Genomic DNA, 19,867 nt, shown 5'->3' on the forward strand with positions numbered 1-19,867 from the left:
GGAAGAGGTTAAAGAGACTGAGGATTGGCCTTGGTTGATCAGAGGAACTTGAGTAGTTGTTAAGGCACCAGCGAAATGTGCTCCTTCTAGGGCTAGAACAGGTTTTTGGAGTCCTCAACTATGGGGGTTCGATGGAGTCAACTACTACTACCTCCGAGGAGGATTATGTAGTATGCTGCAGGGATTGGTACACTGGGGCCAGCCACTGCCACCTCCTCTAAATTTGGAACCAAAACCATTGGATGAACATGTGAGCTTAACTTTGAGGCGAGGACCGGAGAAGATGCAGACAAGGGAGTAGCCAATGCTACCTTAACGGCAGGCTGAGAGAAGAGAGAACAGAGAAAGTTGTGTGAGACTTTCTTTTTTGAATGTTTGTTGTTGCAGTCTTTAGATTTCTTTGCATGCGCACTGTCATTCCTATAGGTGGCTTCCGGAAACACCAGAGCCTCTGAGGGTGGGGCCAACTTTGAAGATTCTTCTGTTAAATCATCATCAATACAGATAACCTCTGCCACTGGTGTGTGGTCAACTATCTGAGCCTCTGTATGAAGGGCTGATGGAATAGTCTGTCCTAATGAAGGTTTGGGAGTGCAGGAAGAAAAAGAAGGACTAGTCAGTTCCTGAACAACAGCCCTTACAGACTCCTTGAAGATGGATGGTTCTGTGGACGTGTGACCATGTAATGAGCGTTGATCAGAGTTACGGGATTGATTGGTCCCTATTCACCACTACCGTAACAGTTTCTGTAAAATCTTACGTACGGGCAAATAGGAATGCGTTTGCTGCAGCGTGTAAATTAATGTGGTCAAACTTAAATAATAGTGATGCAAGAAGACCTGTGTTAGTTTTTGTTTCTCTTTGTAAGTCCTCTTATAACAAGACCAGTATGCACAACACTTGATTAATTTCATCGAAAAGCCAGTCTTGGCCTTCACGAGAACCATCTTCCATTCTTTGCAGAACTGCTCAGAGGCTTCTTTGGGGTAAAATAGTCTGCTAAGGAGCCGACCCAGAGAGATGCAGCCCGTCTTGTGCGAGAAGGTTGAACATCATACTCAAGTCAGAAGGAGTGTCCCCCGGGCTTAAATCAATAGAGGCCCTGTCAGCAGTTGGAAAAGAGGTCCAGAAATGTGCTGTAGTTAAGAGTCTGGTACATTCAATGGTCACTGTGGCAGGGGACTCCACGGAGCTTACTGGTCTTAGGCTAACAGTGACGGCTCTTACAGCTCCAAATTTAGAAGAATTCGTAGCAACTGAAGCTGGAGAGAAAAACGATGTAATCAAATTATTTCTTCGCTTTTCCGCATGTAGGTCTCTACAGAGTGTAGAAACCAGAGAGATCACTTGAGTCACTTGAGTCGCCGAGGAGCGGAAGGCTCATAGCGGCTAACATTTCGGCATCTGAAATTGGTTGCACAGGAGATTACATTGTTTTGCTTCCATTTCTAAGGTCGTACATCCACACTCTCTAAGTCTCTATAATAACAACCTGTGTGCAGGAGAATTGAGTCCCAGTAACCGCCCTTCGATTTAGGGCGTACCGTGACCCAGGACTTTTCACAAAGGTTGAGCAAATAGAACACTGCACTCCCAGCTTCCACTCAGATCCACTCAGATCACAGTAACAAGCAATTGAGAAAGACTAAAAGGCTCCATGAAACGAGTTTCAATGTCACTCACCAGTGCTTGTTGCAGGAATTGTCAAGCTTCCCAAATGGGAGTGGCAGGCTGGAGTCCAACGCCAACCCAAGAACTTCAAACACTCCTAACACACAGCGCTGCACAGTGCGCGCGCTCTTTGTCGCTGCTGTGGCTTTATAGTATTATCTCCTCCTCTGTTAGAAATGGAAACTGTAACAAGACCCCAGGTAATCCACACACAAATCCATGCAAGTACTGCTTCCTCCTAACACACAGCGTCACACACCACCAACCCGTCAATGTTTCTGATTCTGTAAGCATTTTTTATGAGGTTGTTTTCATGTTGTGTTTTGTGAAAAAACGTATCAGATTTTAATTTTGGGTGACTTTGGGCACCATGTTAGGTTTTTGTTTCTGGATTCTGTTCCTTTTGGAATACTTACATATATCTTGATTTGCGCATTCAAGCATGGGCTTCACTAAGGGCTGTTATTGCTGTTGCTGGATGTGCTTTTTTCCTGCTCCTTCTGGCTGTTGTCCACATCGTTTTGTCCAAATTGGAACCGAAAACACGGTATTGACTTTCATGCACATCATAGCAAGAGACTTTTCTAGCAGTCTATAGCAGTGGACACTAAGACACTAAAATAGCAATATTTGCTAAATTCAATTTTTTTTGTTTCATCTTATAGTGATACACGAAGTCTCCACCTCCCCCTCCCAGAAGCCCTATATCATCTGAGCGCACGCGCATTCGCGCACGCGCATTCAAGCAAGGGCTTCACTAAGGGCTGTTATTGCTGTTGTGGCTGGAGGGCGTGGAGGCGGAGGTCTGTTTGTACTTTCCACTTGTTTCTGAGTGAAACTGGCTATTGCACTTTTATTCCACTCATTAGCACAATTTAAGCATTGAAATAATTGGGAATATTCATTGAATCTTTTAATTTTTATTTTACTTATTCTGTGCTATTCAGGATTGTATTGTTGATATTTGTTTCTTGTGCTTGCTGTTCACCGACCATTTATATTTGGTCAACCATATGGTAAAACTATACACCCTTATGTCTGATATGCCACCGTCAGACCAAGTGGCAATTGCGCTTTTTTCAAATAATGAAACACCTAAACGTCCAACTCGAACGAAGGCAAATAAATTAACAGGACGTCCAAAATCAACGTCCTGTCTAGCAGACATACGTAAATTCTACCCTGATAAAATATATATAAAAGAGAAAGTCATGTCTGAGATCATAAACAATACTCCTTTACCTCAAGCAAGTTCTATCATTCCATTTACGGAAACGTTTTAAATTCCGCAAATTGATTTATGTACACCCTCAGACTCGCTACTGGCTGCGTTCTCAGAAACCAATCTACTGGGAGATTTTGATTTGCCTTCTACAAACAAAGCCACAACGCTAGTCCAGTTTCATGCCGAAAATAATGATGGTCATTCAGTCCTGATAACCCCAGATGTACAAGTCATAAGTTCTGTATTAAAGGACTCAACAGAAACACCCATTGTAACATCAACAAAAGATCAGGCTTGTCAATCACCTTTAACCTCACCTAAACAGATAAATGAGACCCATGATTATGATCATTTATCTCAGTCACCTGTGATGTTTACTCATTCACCTAATGAGTCTTCTGCTCTATCTATTTCCCAGGCAGTCAAAATCTCACCCTCAGTTAGTAACATTGCCAGATGATACTTCTTCTGCAAACCTAACTTTACAAGCAATGAATACTGCTTTATTCTCTTTAGCTAAACTTTATGAAACTTTGGATTCACGTCTGGTTGATCAGAACTTTCTTTTAAAAGAAATATTAGAAACTAAATGCCATACAACTCTGTCATTGAATCCAGTTACTACAATCCATCAACACTCTCGAGCATCAGAACAAGCCAGAGTTAGTGATAAAACGCTGCATCTACAAGAGGAAGACTCTTCCGCAAAGTGTGCAGAAAATCCCAAGAATATCAAACTGAGTGAAACAAAGAATGAAATCGAGTCAGAAACAGCAACCATGGAGAAATTGCAAACGGCAGAGACACAAAATCTCAACGATCAGGTTGTGTCCATGATGATCAGTCTAAAGCTGAAATAATTGAATCTCTCAATTTACCATCTACTAAAGCATTTGGAGAACCTTCATTAGATCAAAATACAACAAATAAACTACCATTTAATATATTTGTTCAAAAAGGTGGATCCAAAAAAGCATTGAACAATGGAACATCGCTTAAAAAAACCAAAAAACAATAAATCATGAAGGCTCAAAAAAAGAACAATACTCAACAATTCATTAAATCGATCTCTATGCCTGACAGAAGAACGAATGACAAAAGAGCTGCTATTATTAGAAAATACGCAACAATATCCAAACACAAAGCTTCCTTACTTAAATTGAGTATGGATAATACACTTAACAAACCTACACCTAATGTGGATTTAATGTATCCTCCTCTGGACAATTTGATTAATGAAGCATGAAAACAGGCTCTTATAACAACTGTGCCTACACATACTGTCATATCTTGTATCCTCTCTGCTCCAAAATCTCAACAGTCACTTCCAGATGACACTTCATTAACAACATTAGAAAAAAGAAGAGAAGAAATTCAAAAATCACTTAAAGTGTATATGTCTCAACCGTCGCAAATGATTAATCAACAGACACAAATACAGAATGATTCACGTCTGACTCAACCAAGTATGAGTATTACTAAATATGTAACTTTCCAACAAAATCCTGATGCAAATATTTCAAAAATCACGGCAACTAATATAATCAAAGAATCACAACAAGGGAATCAGATGAGTAATCCTAAAATGGATAACCGACGGAACAAACATCAAAGTGCTGCGTGCTTTAGCTTAATACTACAGAGCTGCACCAGTGATTACAGGTTATGTAACCTCAACAGAGCTGCAGTTTTGAATCTCATGAGCAACATAGATAGCTTACAAGATGTAACGACAACTGATATAGCTCAAGTAGAATTTATACATCCACATGACACATCTGTAGTAAAATTATGGATGACGTCAGGTTTGGTGAGGAATATTATATGGCAAGCTAGACTTGAGCTTTACCAGCTGGGTTTTATGCTGTTGAACACTACTGACAAAGCTATGGAGGATGCACAGAGCCCATCTAAGATTCAAAATGTAATCTTAGCAAAATCTTGGCCACCCACAGCAATGACAATCTCTTGCTCCTCGACAAATCAAAGCAGCACGCGAACAGTATCCTTCCCAAATAACCACTTGCTGGAAGATCAACAATAACAATCCGAACCCAATTCGGAAGTCCAGCTAAGCATGGCCTCATGGAATACTCGTGGCAATAAACATTTAACAACCACATCGATGAGCTTATTGGCAGAATATGACATTATATTTCTTCAAGAAATCTGGTTAACCATTGCACCAGTTTGGGAAAACCATCAACTAGTGTTAAATCCGGCCTCAAATGTGCTCAGAGGAAGACCCATGGCAGGACTTATAACAGATGTAAAAAGTACCAAAGATCTCACTGTTACATTCTGGGCAGCCCCAAGCAATCACATACAGTTAACTCGACTTACCATTCATAAGAGACAGATAGCCTGCCTGAACCTTTACTGGAATCATGTAGCTGTTCGAGATGAACAATTTTTTGAATGTGTAGAAAAATGCTTGGACATCATTGCCGCAGACCCTGATATAGATCACATCATCTTAGCAGGAGATCTTAATATGAACTGCATAAAGAAATCAGGCAACAAGTACCAAAACTCAATAAAAAGATGGAGTCACCTTAAGAAGGAGAGAGGCATCTACATGGTAAATGATTCTATAGACCATGATGCTCCTCCGAAGAACACTTGGAAGAGAGGCAAGCAAGCATCCTTGATAGATAACATCTTTGTTGATGCCAGTCTTCATTCCTCCCTAACATCCTTTAATGTGATTGAACAACACATTAGTGATCATGACATCTTGGAAATGACCTGGAATTGGTCAATATCTCCTTTAGTAATCCTACCTGAAAAGTATAATACCCAGATTGCAGTTGTAACAGCAGGTTTTAAATATAAATGGACCTCCACAAATCTGAATGAATTACTCCAAATCATCTCCTTTCCTCCAGACATTCTATGTCCCGACATCATCATCAGAGATGGAACTTATGTTGCAGCCCTACGGACTTTCGAGCAAAGAACAAGCACAATTATGAATTCTGCTAATACAAAGAAAAATCATAAGCATACTTGGGATGATTTAGTCAAACAAGAGAAAGCCATGATGAGAAAGCAAATTCGAGACTTAAAATATCTGTCATTAGACCACAGAATTTTGCAAAAACGCAAAATCAAAAACAGATATGCCAACAGGCTGAAACGACATAAAGCTAGCATGCAATTAAAAGATGCACAGTTAATGCTGCGAACTATAGCTTCAAAAAGCTCAGCCATGATTTGGGGCTTAATCAAGGCCATCTATACCCCTCAACAATCCATTGTACAACTTAATGCAGTATCTGAGGAAGTGTGGGTCGCATATTATAGTTCATTCTATGCAGACTTTCCATGGACCAACCAACCCACATATATGCCTCCACACAACTTGACTCAGTTGAAAATAGATCCTAGCGATATATTAAGGAATATAAAAAAACCCAGTATGTCCAAAGCTCCAGGGCCAGACGGTCTATCTAATGTCATGCTAAAGTCCCAGCCAGAAGCCTGGGCTAACATATTAAGAGTCATTTTCAATCAAATAATTATATCTCAACGAATACCTCAGTCGTGGCGTAAATCCATTATTCTCCCTATTTATAAAAAACATAATAGACAAGATCCCAGAAGCTATAGGCCGATAGCGCTACTTGATGTGCCTGGAAAACTTTTTGCCCGATTAATCTTGGCCGAATTTGTTGAGTGGTCAAATAAATCCAACATCAACGATCCATACCAAACAGGATTTATTGCTGGCCTAGGAACATCTGTTAATTTACATACTCTGCATGCCATCAAACACAAAGAGTGGCAATTAAAACAACCAATATTCATGGCCTTTATTGATTTAGAAACAGCATTTGACTCAATTTCCAGAAACCTTCTCTTTGACAAACTGCAGAAAAGCAATTGCCCTGTTCATCTTCAGCATTGGATACGAGAATTTCACACTGACACCTCAATCCAGATAAGACTCTCTATGGATGGAAAACTCTCCAAGTGCATATACACATATGGAGGATTGAAGCAAGGCTGTCTGTTGGCTTCCTCTCTGTTTAATTCTTACATATCTGACATAATAAACCATTTCATGAACATAACATCTGATTCCCCTCGATTGTTAAATTATACGATTCCTTATCTATTCTATGCTGATGACCTCGTACTTTTAGCAAAGACAGCAAGAGGACTTCAAATGTTATTGGATCAATTACACAACTATGTTACCAACAATAAGCTGACTATAAATTTGGAGAAATCTAAAATTATGATTGTGGCTACTAACAACGCAAAGCAAAGAATTCAGCAATTGTGGTACATGCAGAAGAAACCTCTGGAGATTGTATCGGAGTATAAGTATTTGGGTCTAAATGTAAACAACGTTATTTCTGATGCACCGTACTATAATGAAATTAGGACCAGAATGAACACAGCCACATCACAGGCAAGAATACTAAATCACAAATATGGCAAATTTTCCATGAAGCCAGCTTTGATCTTTTATTGCCAGAAAACCATACCGACGGTGCTATATGGCTCTGACACGAGAGCATGGCGTTACTCTTCATATTGGACAAACTTAGAAGGCTCATTCTGGAAAAAGCTACTGCGTTTACCCAAATCTGTACCAATGTGTTTGATACGATATGAATTAGGACTAACGTCCCTGTATGCTATGTATATGTGGAAGATCTGCAGTCTCTATCGGAAATGCATTATAGCCTCAAAAGAAGGCACTTTTGTCTAAGTACAAGGAAGAAACCACTCACAAAAACATGAAAGAATGGCAATTAGAAACTAAAAAGTATCTACTTGATTAAATGTCACTGAGGAGTTGCTGATTAATAATCCTGAAAAAGCTAAGGAAAAAATAATGCTTTCAGATTGGATTCAAACAAGATCTCAATGTCTTGCAACTAAGCACTCAAAAGTTTTTTGCACCTTAATTAAAAAAGTTAGAACACCAGAATCGTACTTGTTGCAATTTCCAAATGCGAGATTTCGAGATCTTTTCATCAGATTTAGATTGGATGTTTGGCATACAAGGGCAACTCTGGCAAAATGGAAATTAATTTCACCATTGCAAGACATCTGTCGCTTTTGTAAAAATCCAAGTGAATCAGAGACATTACCTCATTTCTCCTATGCTGTTAAATCATCGCATAAAACACTTTAAACATCACCTTGAGGGTTTGTTTATTACAACTGCTGAACAATTATGGCTTATCTTGTATAACACGTCTCTTAACAAAAATAGAATTGTGATTGTAAATTACTTAATAGCACTTGATTTAGAGATATATAGTACAGAAGATTTAAAGAATGTGTGAAACAATGTCAACAAAATTGACGAATCGTTTGGTAAAAATATGTTGGCCACGTTGTCATTCTACTGGCCTTGTGAAAATTGAGTATGGTTCAGCATTTCAATTGTTCTTGCTTTTCCTTTGTTGTATTTATTTTTTATTTTTTCTCTAACTATTCAAATAGTGATGATGGTGATGTTTTACTAAATCTTATGTGATGTGTATTTTTACTTCTATATATCATGCCTATGTGTGATACATGAATTGTTCTGTTTTAATGTTATTGTATGAAATTTTGATACATTTTTGTATTTTATAAATTAGAAAGATTGAAAAGTTGTATTCCAACTATATCAATAAAAATATATATATATATATATATCTTGATTCTGAAGCTAAGCATGTCTTTGCTTACGAGCCTGCTCCTTACTGTTTAAAGTTTAAATACAAAATGTGTTAAAAAAAAATAGTATTTCAAATGAGACACATTATCTAAAGTCAGAAATGAATATATCCTTGCGTACTTCTGGCCAAACCTCTGCAAATATTCCCAATTTTCTGACAAACAGACCACAGTCTAAAATACCTCTGTCAACTAGACCATCCCCTGGCAGCACATTGAAGAGCACATTAAGAGAAAATGTATTTCCATATTTAAAGGTTTTTGTGAAGTAAATGTGGAGAAAGGTAACGTAGGTAAAACTTTTTCAAGGAATCAAGCACCTGCGAAGGAAATGACTATGACTACATGTATGATTGCAAGTTTGGAAGGCTGTTGCAGCAGTAAATTAAATCAAAAGCTAAACACTGCTACAATGCCTCAGGAGAATGGGGCGAGGGAGGAAGAGCATGCAGCAGCTGGGATCAGCGAGAAGCAAGATTTGGAGAAAAGAGTAGAGAACGTCAGATATGCACAGGATTTTTAATTCCAACCAGGTCAGTGCTCATATGAACAGCAGTCACTTAAAATAACTAAACATATTAGTGATAATGACCATGTAAGGTTTGGAGGCAGATATGGGAGTCATGGACCGGTTGTCAGAATCCCAGGATGCAGAAGTGATGTAGGAGAAATCTCCACAAGTCAGATGAGGCGAACAAGCTACACAGAAAAACAGTATAGTGAACACCCACCTGCTGACTGGGCCACAGCGACACAGGAAATGGAATGAAGCTCATGGAAACCTGTTCTAGGTTCTAGCACTAAGCACATCAACATCAATTTTATAGAGTCATGTTTACAAAGATCTTAAAGAGATACGTTCTGCTATGTGGAAAATGTATAACCAGATAGTCAGACGTCAGAAACTGGCTGGGCACTTTAGTACACCACTGCTTAAGTGACACCTTGAATAAAGTCATCCAGTGGCTCTTTCTAAGCGGAAACCAGCCGGCATCCGAAAGTTGCTCTGTGGCCAGACAAATGTAGTGGAAGGGGAGGCTAATGCCAGCAGTATTATCCGAAGGGCAGTCGATCAATCTAATCAGAGCAGCAGAAAACCAAATGCAACTTCAGCACAGAAACATGTCTCAAGTTGCACAACTTAAGTCTGTGATACATCACTGCTTTACAAAAATCAGCACACTATCACTGACATATTCTTTTTTTTAATTATTTTAGAATGAACATACAAAGAACAGAAACTACAATATATCCATAACGTCATGGATTTTCACCCAGATTGTAAAATACATAAATCCGCTAATAATCATGCAATACAGTTCCTATATTTACAAAATTAAACAATTCAAATGACTATAAACCTCTATTTCACAACCAAATTTTAGGCCTTTAACTTATAACAGACAGCACTCCATCGATAGACACAACAGACAACACCATATAATAATTACAATGATCCCCTAACTACTATATACAGAAATTAATACACGTGGTTGATAACTTCATCACTGACATATTTGAGAAGAGAACAGACTATGCAATAAAAGCAACTGCAAAAATCAACCAATTTATCATAGAGGCATTGCATGGTATCACAATCGTATCATAGAGTTAATTGCCATGGGTATGCCGTCATTCAGATTTGGTGAACATGAATAGTTCAAAGCCCTTCCAGATTACCTGACCCCACTTTACAAAATGCTAGGCTGGAAAAAAATGTTTTAACTTCTGCTGCACCAGAATAGCATGAAGGCTTGCAAAAAACAGTGAAAGCCAAACTGTTGACTTGGCCAGTGGTATGTGAACAAACTCTCAAATGTCTTCTTACATGTGTGTCCCTTGTATTGGGTCTTGTCATTGAAGCACCGTGTCTCACATGTCTTCTTCTAAAGCCTTGCTTTGGAAAATTTCCTCCACCACCAAAAGCGGCAAACCGTGGCTGCTCTCTGCATCCTCTCTTTTGGCTAAAACGACACGGCAAACAATATTTTAAAGCGAAGTGACATTAGAGTGGCTGCAATCTCTGAATTGACATACTAATGTTGTGGTATCAGATAATGGAACAAAAATAGTGTTTGCATTCGAAAAGGGCAAGATCCAGCCTATGCTTAAAAAAATAGAGCCTTGGCATTCTAGATGTGTACCATTTGTTGGTCCAGGTAACAAATACATATGCTTACTGAATAGAGCAATCTATGTTCATGCTCAACTCTTTAATACACGTGTTTTATATTTAAAAGGTGCAGCAATTCAATACAAGAACATACAACAACCACCATGGTATGAATATATTGCTGTATTAACGTAAAGCCATGATGAATTATGACTTCTATGTTTTTACACAGATCTGCACATGAGTTAGTCACATTAATCAATGAAAGAAACACGTCATTTTTCAAACAATGTGTTGAACAATACTGAAAAATCATGTGCTACATATAGTTGTGGGACATGGCTCAGGGGAAGGACCATAGAGTTGATCAAGCGATGCATTTGCATCACAATGCAGAAGTGTGACAGCTAACAAGACACATATTCCGATTCCAAAAGAGTGGTTGTTCTATAAAAGCACAATTACTTCCTGAGTAAAGAATATTATTAGTCGTTCAAGAGAACAGTCTCCTAAAACACCATATGCTGTGGGAGAAGGATCTAAGGAGGCGATTGGTACTTATTACCACTTGAGGACTGCAACAATCAATGAGTGAATCTACTTGGAAGTATCTCTGCTCAAGAGAAGAAGTAGATACATTATTTACCTCTTAATTCTCCGATCAAAAAGCTGAGCTGTGGCAAATTGTCAACTTTGTTATGGACTGTGGTAGCTATGAAAATAACGGGAATAAAAAGTAACGGTTTCACTACAATTATGTGGGAACCCTATATATCCGCTTAACAATGATTTATAAATTGTTAAAAACGAGAAGTATAAAAGTCATCAGTGTAGGGTGAGTGTAGACAGATGTGGCCCACCAAGCGTTGGGCCCGAGGAAGGTAAATAAGAACATTTAGTGGTTGGAGGTCCACAAGAGTGGGCCTGATCACGACTTCGGCGGTAACCCTTAAATCTGGCGGTAGCGCTAATACCGCCGGATTTAAGGGTCCGCCGAATCAGGGCTTCAGTGGATTTCACGCCAGCTCTGAGCTGGGGGGAAATCCCCCGAAAATTCGTGCTATTACCGCCGGCGGGAAATCCGCCGGCGGTTAGAGCGCGAAAATTCCCCATTAAGCCCAATGGGGAATGGGGCATTCCCGAATGGGCTCAATGGGGAATGGGGAATTACTTTACCGCCAAACTCGTGATCTGGTGCTATTAGCGCCGGGGAGTTCGGCGGTAGGGCTATTACCGCCGGCAGTAATACCACCGGCGGTAACGGCCAAGTCGTGATCAGGCCCACTGACTGGAATGAAATAAAAGTAAACTCAGCTTTATATTTAGGTAGATCATGACATAGTAAATAGAGGTGAATGTGAAGTGAACATTTACAATACATGTCTTTGAAATTCCAAACAATACCACGACACAACAATGGTGCAGACACTGTTGGACACTGGAATGATTGCACTAATCATACTTTCGAAAGCATATTCCCACAAGGATGGGTGCCACTGATGGGAGGTAGGCCCCAGAGATCTTTCAAGTCAAGTTTTGGGATCTGGTGAGCACATTATCCCTTCCTTTGATCATTGCTTGAATCGTCTTGTCTATGAGTACTTGAAGGAGGATAACCTTTCGGCCTTGGTGGGAGCAGGGAAGAAAATAGGTGGCCGTTTTTTCTGTGAAAGCATGCATGCATTAACCAATGTTCCGAAAAATTGCAAATTAGGATTGCAGCAACTTGTGCAAGATGTGACGAGAAGGTGTAACTTAACATTCACATGCTTGAAAGTTTACTACAAAAGAAGGCTGTGCAGGACTACTGTGACAACATTACTTCTGCCCCACAGGAGCGCAAGGATGAGCAGTGGCTAAACCACCTACTCAACCCTCACTTCTACAGCACAAGAGTGATACCAATTATACCAGGCACAGTCAAGAGATATACCTCATTTGCCTTTGGTGACAATGTAGGGCAGGCTATATGCTTAAGAGAGCTGTGAATGTGATCCAGCAGCAACCCAAACAGCAAAGTACAACAGTCAAAAGCAAATGGAATGTCTAATGAAGGGTCTATACAAATATATATACTTCAATCAAATGCCCTATATGAAAAATAACTAACCAGTGCACATTACAAAAAACAACTGCTATGGAAAGAGCACAGAATATGCAAAAAATAGAAATAAACTGCACTCTGGCTAACGAAACAGGAGTGATCAAAAACCATAATGTTCATAAAAGGTTATGTAGTTGTGTAACAATGGATTAAAGGTGACCTAACCGGTCTCTAGAACCCAAAGGTGGACCATGGGGACAATTACCAGTCAATAATGGCTTTCTGCTTGGTGGCTCGACATCGTCAAACCGGGCTACTTGGTGCTGTGCGAGCGGTTCAAATAAGGCTCAAATGAAGTGTGAAGGACTCCTAACCGGGCGTCACACACTGGATCAGGATTCTTGCCCTTAGCCTGTAGTGCTCAATTAGAATACGTTCTCTTTGTTTTCTACGAATTGGAATTGAGCCGATACCCAACCCGTCTCACACCCCCTTTTACAAATACTCCGGGTCCCAATGGACCATGAATCAGGCGGGAATACAATATTTATTTATTTTAATTTCAAAGGAAATCACACAATTTTTATATTGGGCAGCAATCACCAATGGGGTGATAATTACAATGAAAACTACTGAAACACACTTGGGTAACCTTCTACAAGAACATGTCCAAAGCACAAATGAATAAGAGCACTTTTTCAATTCGGGTAGATAGCACCCGAGTTAAGATTTCCCCCTGCAATGTTCTTTCAAACCCCAATTAATTGAATCCTGAGTGAATAGAAAGGTGCACTAGGCAATCAGGAATATGAGGCAGCAAACAGAATCAAAATCCAACTTTCCCATACAAAATAAGAGCCAAGATTTTAAAACCTTTCGCAATGGCATAAATGACACTCGGATTTTGACAAATAACTAATTATATGTGTGTTTAAATAATGATGTACATATGTTTTATCACAGTTTCAGGGATGTTATATCACTAGCAACTATAAGGTAAGGTATCACAAAAGGCATACAGTTCAACAAAAACAACTTGAAATGAAAACACAGTGCAGCCCAATTTACACATTTGTAGTTTTAAATGTCAAAAGATTTTTTTTTTTAAATGGGTGAAATACATAGAATCGGAATGTGGTTTTTAGGCTGGGTGATAGATGCACATCACAGGGACAATGTAGAAGTGAAAGAGTGACTATAGCTGGATAATTGGATGAGATTTTCAAGGTGAAAGGAGGTTCGGTTTTGGTAAAAGAAAGCAATTAAGGAGAGAAAATCGTTTTAAAGAAAAAACAAATTTCACTTACACTAGATTGAATGGCTAGAAAAGAGGAACACCACCCGTGAATATAAAAGTTACGCTGCAGTTGTAACCCTTCACGCAGTGTACTCCTTTTCTTTATGGAAAATTAATGTATTTAATCAAAACATAGCTAAGGGCTTATGATCTATGCAAGACAGAAATGAAGAGAAAGTGGCGCTAACACTTGGAGCTCAAGGACAGGGTGCACAGGGAATTAGAACAGTTTAAGAAAAGTTATCATAGAATTACTTAGAGAGTAGGACAAAGAAAAGGGTCAAGATGGGATAGGCTATGTGTTGCTATGGGTTGGAGAAATACTCACAATCCACTCTTGAATTTGGGATTTGCGACAGTCAACCGGGTTCTGGACTCAAGAACTCTGGTCACAACACGGCGGGCGCCCCTCACAGCAAACAGCTGGACAAGTCTGGTCACTGGATGGCAAGGGTGCATCGGGCATGCAGGTAGTGGACAAAAAGCCGGTCTGGTCACAGGATGCTCCCAAAAGGGTCCACAGCTTTTCCCCCTTGTTATTGGGATTTTAGTGGGGTTTCTGGATCCATGGCCTTGCTGGAATAGGGCCAGCTATGCTTTGGCCTTGCTGGGATAGGGTCAGCTATGCTTTGGCCTGGCAGTAGAGTCTGGAATCTTGCAAAGATGGATCTGGAATGTCTGAATACGCAGGCGCTGGGAATTCAGGAGAGAATGTCTAGAGTGTGTGTTAGCCTCTCTTAGTTATAAGACGAGTGACATCACATAATTTATTGTTGGACAGAACTAAGCTAGACCTACCCCCAAGAACCTGATAGGTCAGCCCATGGTGGTCACCTCCTCAAGGAGGGGACTCAGTTTAATTGGTTGTGTTTTATAAGGTGCAAAGCCATCCCACAGTCCTTTTATCCAAAAATCAATCTTAACATAAACCACGCATTTGTACAGTTGTGGCAGTTTTGCAAATTACATAGGCAGATTACATATTTCACACAAGCATGACAGTCCAACTTCCAAGTTTGTAGGACTTTGTTTCGTCCATCTAATCGTGTTTTTCGTCATTTTCAATTAAATTATTTTACCTACAATTCTATAACTTTATACACGTGTATAGCCTATCATAAGGAGTGTGAATATTAAATTTCAAAGTGGCACCATATACACTTTTCTCAGAATATCCAATTCTATGCCATGTATGTCCTTTAAATGCCAGTGAAGGCTACCACGTCTTAAATTAAAGCCACCAAAATTGCATCAAAACTGTGAAACTTTCACATTCCTGCATGGTCCAATTGCAGAGAATAAAGTCTCAAACTAGTCTTTTGAGCCAAAATGGGGTGCCTCCAACTGGGACCATTTTTTTCTTCAGGCTACCACGAAATGTCAGTTTAGCCCAGGGCTGCCCTGGAGTTTCCCCAGTTTGAGTGACTGGTGGTTGTCACTTCCAAAAGTCGCACGTAGGTGTCCCAGATCTATTGTCTCAAGCTGAAGCCCAGACAGAAGTCTGACGAGCGTGTGATATTTCTTTCTCTTGGTCATTCAAAGTTTCAAAAGGCAACAGTTAACATTTAAGTGTCCCAGAAATCCCTTGTGGCTCCTGTTGGGGGAAGCTCCCATCCCCCAACTGTCCCTTCAGCCATAGTAGAACCCTGTTTGGCTAATTCTCCAATATAGCCAACGCCTTTATTTCTTTATTTTATTTTGTTCTGGATCAGCAGCAAGCCTGTTGAAATAAAACATCCCATATGTGTTTCCCAGCAAAACCCCCTTTACATTGCTAGGCCAAGACAGGGCCTTCATTCAACATTACACTTTTAAAACCGGCATTTTTCCTTATTTGCAAAAGCGCATTTTAACACATGGTGAAGTATGCTGGGCTGACCATTTCAAAAGGTTTTCTCTTCCTTCTGACTTCCCAACATTGTTTTGCAGCCCTCGTCAGTTTCGCTTATACGAGAATCTATTTAAGACACAGGTCCACTGAAATTGACATTTGCCCTTATAGCTAGGGTTTCTTTTGAAGCAGTGATTTTTGACATTTTGTAGCCCAAAAGTCAAGCGTTTTTCCATGCAGCTGAAAGTAAAGCTTTTGTTGATTTCCTGGGTCTGACACAGCCTGTTATTCAGGGAGAATGCTCTCTTCTGCTGGAGCACAATCTGAACATGGATGGGCATGGCAGGGCCTCGCTGATAAAAGCAGAGTAATGTAGAACAGATGAAAGGAGCATCATAGCAGCCTCATTTTAAATGTAAAATAGTTCCTTTTTTCAATGGGAAACTTTGGGCTAGCAGCAAAGCAGCGCAGCTTTCCATTTCGCTTCTTTAGTACACAGAGGAACACACTCTGGCGGCCTTTCTCTGGGTGCTCCCTGTTCCAACTTGCCCAATGGTGCTTGGCAAAACAGTTCAGCCATCCTTTTGTATCTGCAAAATGCAGTTTTGATGCGAGGCAGTGGTGCTCAAAGGAGCCAGCGCAGCCCTTTTGCTGTTAACTGCTGGAGTGCAGCTTAGTTATGGATGGGAATTCTGCTGAGTGGGTCAATATATCCCACAGAAGCAGTCACATTCTTCCAGACAGAAAGCATCTGTTTAGTGAGGGTCGAGCTGAAGTTTGCAGTGGTTCAAATCGACATTCAAAGAAGTGTGGATCGTGAGGGTCAGCAGTGTCGGTTCCACAGTCAGTTCAATGGCAATGATGAGGCAGACTGGATGTGCAGTTTGTGTCGGGCGGCTCGATGTGGCATTCGAGGATCATGCTTCGAAAAAGCCACCAGGTTCTTTCTGACCATAGATTTGGATCAGCCAAGACGAGGCTGGTGGTTTGATAAGCGGTTTGAACACGGTAGTTGCAGTGATGAGCTTCTAGTATGAAGTGATGCAACAACATGCTTGGCTGGCATAGTACGGCAGAGAACTGGTTTGAATGTGCAGCAAACCGACTCGAAGATCAAGCGAGTGCCAAAGGCAGCTCCAGAGAGTCCTGTTGGTTTGATTGTGTCAAACGGGTTTGTAACATGGCTCAAAGAAGTTTGATGGGTAAAGCACAGGGATCCTGGCAGTTTTGGGTTTCAGATTGCTCTGAGTCCCAATCCAGGTGCTCAGGGAAAAGATAGGTCATTTCTCTCATTTGTCCCAAATACAGGGGAGGTGAGCAAACACCCACAGGAGTCATTTAACTCTAGTGAGGTCCTCAGCACCTGTGTAGCGGGCATAGAGGTTGGTCTTACTCAAGCTATTGGCCACCCCAAGTGCGCCCTAGTGATGGTTAGGTGGCAGGGTTTGCCTCTGCTTTGGACACTCAATCTTCACCTCATGGGCAGAGAGCTTTGGAAAATCAACTCTCCTGCTGCCTGGATGGTCCACAAATGAATCAAAGCAGGAGTTGGAGACCTCTTCTTTTATAAACAAATGTCCACAGGTGATTTGCCAAAAGCAAGACTGCTTTAAAGGATCCAACCCTGTCCTTGAGACAAGTTGTTTTTGACTTCTGACATCATACCCAAAGAGCTTTGTGATAAAGGAGGTGGAGGGGACAGGAAGAAAAATGGAGTACAGAACAAACCAATATGGTGGATCCCTTCCCTACTTGTGCTGAGCTCCCTCTATCTAAACTAACCATGCCCAGTTCTCAGACAGTGTATCAGAGACCCTTTGGTATGCAACACCCCAACGGGGGTGAGGAAAGTCCTTTTGGGTTGAGGTTGCCCTTTGATTCCTGTTTTCCAGTACAGCTCCTGCTGGCAGGCTGTCGCACTGGTGGGAGGTGTTACAACTGTTCACAAAGGATCAAAAAAGAGGCACAGTCTTTCACTCTCATGCCTTGCAGTCTGACAGGGCCAGGCTATCTGACCAGAATACGCCTAACCCTTCCATAGCTCAGCTAGGCTCAACGTGCTGACACATGTATGATATAAATCAGATGTGGCTTCTTATGGTTATGTTACTATCCACCATACCCTAAACTTAGGTATGGCTTTATTTTTAAAGATTAAAATGCCACAAGAATATTCATCTCTCATGACAATGTGGTTTTCGGAACAGAGATGCAGATTTTAAATGCAGCCACTGCGCTGAAGTGACATGGCTGCAACAGTATCAAAAGAGGACCTGTAATCTCGGAACCTGCTCTGTGCCGCTACAAGCACTGCATATCAGGATACTTGTGCAGCAGGTCGCATGTCACCATGCTTGTTGCATGGAGCTGATGAAAGGAGGAGCTAGTTAGCAGATCACCCTTTGTGAAATGGAATTACCCACATGATTTTATCGATTAATAAAATAGAAAAAAGCCAGGGCTTCTACACCCATGCCAGATGGTAATTCCTCACTACTACACATTAGAACACAGTAGTAGATTGTGTCGGGCTTAACTGAATGCTGCAGTTGGTTTAAAATTCAGACAGATTTAACAAACTAATTGAGGCAGAATATTTGTATTTATTTATTCATTGGATATTTATAAGGAGGCGCTTGTACAACAGGAACAGTGTGTCAAAGCGCCACAAGTCAATAAGGGAAGGGAGCAAAGGAGCAAATAAACAATAGAAAAGGCAATGAATAAATAATTAAACGAACAGCGGTCCTACTAGGCAGTGTGACATTCAGAAGCTGCAAGTCCAGTAACAAAGAAAAAAGGAAGATGCAGGGTGTCAGTGCTATAGGGTCCCCCGGGGGGAAGTGCCAAAGGTTCCTGTGGCTAGGCAATAGGTAAGTGCATGGGTAGAGACGTCCCAAGCAAAGAGGGGGGTCTACCACCCAACAGGTAAGTGCATGGCTGAGACGAACAACAGGAGAGTGTGGACCCAGAGGACAGTGTAGGTAGGGGGGGTGGAGGCAATTGGGTGGATGGCCAGACCCTATTGGACCCTTGAGGGACCACGCCGCCAATCTCAGGCACTTTGGGGAATGGTTAGAACAGGAGGGAGAGAGGGAGGGAGGAGGAGAAATGTTTTGAGTTGTTAGCAGAACTTGGGGTCTGGTTCAAGAAAGAGAGAAAGAGGAGACTGTTCCAGAGGAAGGAGCCAGCCGAGGAGAGAGATCTGTCCTCAGCTCTCTGCTTGGAGAAACGTTTGACCAGCATAGAGTTGGGACAAGAAGATTAAAAGGATCTGGAAGGAGAGTATTTAGTAAGAGATAGCTGCAGGTAGCATGGTTCCATGGCCCAGACAGCCTTGTGGATGATGCAAAGGTCTTAATTTTGATCAGTGCAGCAACCGGGAAAGAGTGGAGAGATTTTAGGGCTAGAGAGATACATTCCCTGGGCTTGAGGCCAAGGATAAGTCTTGCATCCCTATTCTGGATTAGTTGAAGAGGACGAGGGAAAGACAGAGACAGGTTGAGGAAGAGGTCCTAAGTGAACATTTCTTTTTATAAAGATCTTTTAACTAAAAGACCGATTTAGAAAGACCACTATGTGCTCTCACAGAGCAGTCTTTATAAATCAAACTGTCACAGCCCTGCCGCACACAAGTGCACGTAGGGGATGACACGCTCGGCAAGACCTGGAAATGGAAGGCTAGGAGAACGGGTAAGTATCTGGGTGCGTGTGTGTCGATGTGTGTGTTATGTCTATGTATGTGTTTTGGTTTGGGCTAGGGTTGGTGGGTGGGGTGGGCGGCGTGGGTTGGGGAGAGGGCTGGGGCTAAAATCCCACCAGAGAGGGAGGGTTGGGGGGTCTGGGGCTGAAATCCAACGTGAGAGGGTGGGGGTGAGGGTGGGTGGCATGGAGGGGTCGGGAAGGAACAATGGGTGCTCAGGGGGTGAATCTCAGTCTTACTGGCATTAAGACAGAAACTGTTGGAGGTGCATCAGGCCTGAATAGCAGACAGGCAGTCA

Source organism: Ambystoma mexicanum, chromosome 4p (genome assembly GCF_040938575.1).
Source record: "Ambystoma mexicanum isolate Mex_15411 chromosome 4p, UKY_AmexF1_1, whole genome shotgun sequence".
In the NCBI taxonomy this organism is placed as follows: Eukaryota; Metazoa; Chordata; class Amphibia; order Caudata; family Ambystomatidae; genus Ambystoma; species Ambystoma mexicanum.